Source organism: Bombus pyrosoma, unplaced genomic scaffold, assembly GCF_014825855.1.
Source record: "Bombus pyrosoma isolate SC7728 unplaced genomic scaffold, ASM1482585v1 HiC_scaffold_4727, whole genome shotgun sequence".
NCBI lineage: Eukaryota > Metazoa > Arthropoda > Insecta > Hymenoptera > Apidae > Bombus > Bombus pyrosoma.
In genome coordinates this window covers 957,027-961,948 of record NW_025219987.1, presented here as the reverse complement: position 1 = coordinate 961,948, position 4,922 = coordinate 957,027, and the positions used below count along the sequence as shown (strand labels likewise).

At 32.2% G+C, this 4,922-nt stretch overlaps 1 long non-coding RNA gene across 5 annotated transcripts; it reads right to left on the bottom strand.

The window, feature by feature from the left end:
• Positions 1 to 1,249: 1,249 nt before the first annotated feature.
• LOC122577521 lies at positions 1,250 to 3,315 on the bottom strand. 5 transcript variants are annotated; one of them, XR_006320354.1, is made up of 7 exons: positions 3,057 to 3,315; positions 2,844 to 2,886; positions 2,599 to 2,684; positions 2,083 to 2,240; positions 1,927 to 2,023; positions 1,714 to 1,836; positions 1,250 to 1,573 (listed from the first exon to the last, which is right to left on the bottom strand). It is a non-coding gene; the product is annotated as an uncharacterized LOC122577521 (long non-coding RNA). The 5 variants fall into 5 exon arrangements; XR_006320353.1 differs by having other exon boundaries at positions 1,714 to 2,023; XR_006320356.1 differs by having other exon boundaries at positions 1,250 to 1,563; positions 1,714 to 2,023.
• Positions 3,316 to 4,922: the final 1,607 nt, after the last annotated feature.

Below are 4,922 nucleotides of genomic sequence, written 5' to 3'. Positions count from 1 at the left end.
TTCAGTTGGTCAACAGATTCGCTACGAGAAATATTTGCAAAATTGGGTATCGAAATCACACGCATCACTGACTTTAGTAAGTATGCGGTACATCGAATTGCTATTAAACATTATTTGACATTACCTTTTGACCCTCGGTGAACCATATGGCCAGAAAGATCAGATTCTTGGTTCGTCGCAATCGAAACTTAACTTCCATTTAATATCCTTTTTGAAATGTCATGTTTTCTGAGATAGAGTCTATGGCTAGATGCAGTTATTATTACACTAAACAGTCATAAGTCATAAGTCATAACGTATATAGTATGTCCATTTTAAGTGCATTCGCGTTATTATTTCTACACGTATAAAAAATAGGGAAAAACGTTTCATATAGAAATTGAATGGTATCGAGAGGTCCTGTACTCCTGTCATTAAGTGCTCCTTGATATGAGTGGCAATCGGAATTTGAATCGCTAGAAAAGTAACAGCAAACACAAAGAAATTTGTTTCGAGAGCTTTCTGTAGCGTTTTATTTTTTCGCCAGTAGTATACTACGTTATTTCCTAACATTTGAGATCATATTTCAACTGAAGTATATAATTCTAGCATTTAGTTTTGGTAAAGTGTAGCACATTGCTTCTATTTTCATATTCAAAACTGACAATCCTTTTCTCTCACTTCGAAAACCGAGAAAAACACCGTAGTAGGGAATGAGCCGTTGCATATGACTGTCTGGAATGATGATTCTCGGAAGAAGAGGGATTTTTCTTCATTATTTGGACTGAATATGTTTATTGGCAAATACAGGAATAAAATACTCGATCCAAATGTAAAATCTGCTTTCTGACGCTTACTTTATTATTGGAAGTAAAGGAAGGAAATTCCAGACCATAAAAAATAGAAGGAAACAGATGCTTATGAATGTTCTGTCAACCGCGGAAGAAAAGTGCAGGAAAATTGAGGGTAGACGCCGTGACTGTTTTTGCTTTGTGAAAAATGTTTTTGCTTTCAGAAAAATTACATGGCGTGAAATACGTGAATCATATCGATACAAAGACATTTAAAACATTAAGCGCGTAGCTGGTTTTGATGTGCTCTCTGTTCAAGCAGCGTGCACACGTGACCGCGGGAGGTGCGACTTAAAGTATAAGCAGACGATAATACACACATCGCGGTGACGATTTAGTTTCATTTTATACAAATTATAAATGGAAAATAACGAGAAGGGGAACTCATTTCAAGTGTGAAAATGAAGTTGAGACAGCAGTAAAGTTGTTTATCAAAAGTTTACTAGAAGTATCCAGCAGAATTCTTCGCTGACGGAATGAAGAAACTTGTCACGCGTTGCCAAATATGGATTGATGCAAATGGCAATTATGTCGATAAATAATTAACATATTTTATAGGTAATGAATTGAATTTTCATTTCCTTTCTGTTTCATTTCAGTCAACCGTCGTAGTTCCCATTAAGAACTTGCGGCTTGGTATCTCGAAAAATAACGTGAAAAAGAATTGTTTGTGTTGTTCGATGATTCCGTTAAACGAAATAATAGCATCCATATATCTTATGTGTGTTCATGTCTACAAAAAGCTAATTACATACATTAAAGGAAGGGGTTTAAAACAGGCGGATTTTTCGGCTACATTCTTATACTACAATATAAATGTACATAACAATAAGCATAGTTAATAACTATATCAAAATAATATATATAAATAATATATACATACGTTCACCGCGGAAAGTATGTTCACATCCTACAATATGACCTGTTTGATAAGAGATTCGGAGGTAAATGAAAGGTTCGTCCTTCAGATCGGTTCTTTCTCGTTATTATTCTTTTTTTTTTTTATCTACAAATCAGTCAAAACTCGTACTTTGTAAGCAACAGCGGTGTAACCGATATCATATAACCGTTTCATATCATACAAAGAAGTATTAACCTATTTATGTCGAAAAACTGTTGATTTAGATTATATCCTACGTTTAATTTGTCGTATGAAAGATAAGCATAGGACGCGAAGCGATATTGTATTTATGCTGAAACAAACGAAAGACAAGAACAACGTAAACACAAGAGTACCGTTTCGCGTCCTTACCTGGTTTTTATACGACGACTTCAAGTTAAGATATCTGGTGAACTAACATTTCCTTTTAATATTTCCATAAGGAATACGAAGATAAATCGATGAATGTATTAAAAAATATATGGTTCCATTTGCAAAAATGAAGTTGAAATGGGACTCTACTACTGGATCTACAAAAAAGTAATTTGCACCATATGTGATGTCTTCTTTCGAACTGAACAATTTTTGTTAAAACTCTTTCTGACCACATCAATATCACGTGAGATATTCTACCGCTTATTGTTTCGCCATTGATCAAATATTGAGGTTATGTTTCTATATATAATAAATTTCTATGTGTAATAAAATATCTACATATAAAATACATATGAGTAATGAAAGTTTTAGACGATTTTGTAGATATCAGACTCGGTATATTATTTAAATCATGTTCATATCTAATTGTAATTACTTGCAACAGAATTTGAAAACTGAGATTTGTTTTTTTTTTTTATTCATAATTTTGAAAAGAAAAAGGAAAAAACTTACCATAACAGCACGGAAAAGAATTTATGAAGAATCGTGTTGCTGGAATAAGCTTCTTTGTGTATCACGAAGTGCATCAGGGGAGGATTCTTAAACAAATTTCGTAAAAAATTACTATCTATCAGATAAATACAATATGAGATTCGAGGAATAATTAATATTAACAAAAACATAATTATTTTATAAGAATATAATATAAGTAAGAAAAAAAAATAAATAAGAAAACTGTATTGGTTTCTACGACTTACTTCCACATGTGGAATAGTCTATCTGGTTGCCGCATGACCCATCCTAGAGACAGAACAAAGTTATTAGATTAAAATAATTTACAGAAACTTTTTAATTCACAAAATTTACAAGTATAAAGTATTTATCCTGAATAAATCCTTTTTATAGAGAATTACGAGTCAACTTTCGAATAACCAGATTTTATATTTTACTTAGCAACTAGCACTTCTTACCAATTGCTCAAACATTTGCTAAACACAAAAATTGTAACGTTTAAATAGGTAACTATTCCGTAGCACGTCCACATTACCGCATTTCGAATATGGAACGACTGTTGAACAACACCGTCCCTAACAAAGGCAGATTCGTACTGCTTCTTCATTGACTACGCTTCTGAATTATAAGCGAATCCTGTACGCTGCGCAAATGTCTCTGCGCCGATTATACAAGATCGTCCGAAAAATATATTTCTCTTATAGACACGTCTTTTACAACAACGCATCTTTATATAAACATGAAACCAAATGTCTCAAACGTTGTGATTTTTATCGTAATAAAAAAGAAATGGATCGTACCTAATTCGATAAAATAATAAAACGAAAGGTGTTGTGCATTCATTATTTCCTTATAAAACGAAACAAATTTTTCGGACGACCTAATATTTCAATTTTACTACAATACAGTAACAACTTTACATCTTGAAAATTGTCACTATTACGCCGCTGATTTTTATATAGATATTATATATCAAAGTGTATAAAATATGTAAATGCAAAATATATTCAACCTATGTAATAATTGTACAATATTTTACATTGTGTAAAGAAGAAGAATAGTTAATTTAATGATTGTTCTCCTCTGAAGCATGGGTAATGCTAGAGGTATTTGGCAAAAATGGAGGCTATATCTGCAATCGCCACTGAGAATTGTGTAACTGCTACGCACATACGTAAGTATAATACACTGGCATAAACCGCTACAATGTTTACAGCTATATCGAAGAAGATACTCTATACGTAACAATTCTCTAACCTCCACATAACCAAATCATGATCCCGGGGAACAGTGTATACAAAGCTGTATTATACACGTACGATGTATATGTACATATTTCGCTCACTGTCAACAATATACAAGAAGGGTACTTTTACGTATCCCCACAACAATATTTTAAAAACAATTTTTGTATCTCAATACTTCAGTTAGAGGAGATAATATCAGAATTCTACAGGATATTTTGTTGTACGTAACGAATATAGCAGGAACAGATTTAGCAAACAAGGAAAGAAGTTTATATAAATATACATATACGCGATGTGATCTTATTTTCGAGTTATTTATGGTTTATTTTGCTATTATACGTCTTTACTAGTTGTAGAACGATACATTGAAATGAATTCATAAGAGAGAAGAATTTTTTATTGCATAAGAACGAATAAAGAGTTTCTCTATAATGTATCGAACATAATTATTTAGAAAAAAACGGACGAATTTTTTTAAAGAAAAAATTTATGAATAATGAATAAGAATAAGAATAAAATTTTAGATAATAATTATAAATAAATAATTATTTAAGAAGTTGCCGGCAGCTTGAATTTCCATGATATGCTGTAGAAATCAACACTTTCAACACTTTCGCCTTGGCATTTTACCGCCGCTCGGTCTCAGTTTCCGAGATATCCGCAAAAAACTGTCGGTAACACTACATGTATATCTCTAACAGAGTCACAAGCATAGCTGACACGTTCGCCCCTTTGTTCGTCGTATCGCGTGACGATTTATTTATTTACATCCATTAGACATTGATGTTTTTGTCTTTGAACTCTACTTTCCGAATCTAACAATAATTAATTATTTACAACTGCGTATTCGAGACTGTAAGGATCATTGCTGATATTGACTGAAATGTATTTAACTTGAAATAATAACAATAAAATATGAAGCTCGATATAAACTGTAATTTAAAAGACTTAGATTATTCTAAACCTAACTCATATCATTAATAATAATAATTTTTATTACGCAGTTCTGCAAGCGGCTACAATTCGTAGGACCCGTGGAATACCCAAGTTCGTCCAGTCTTCCTTTATATATTGCAT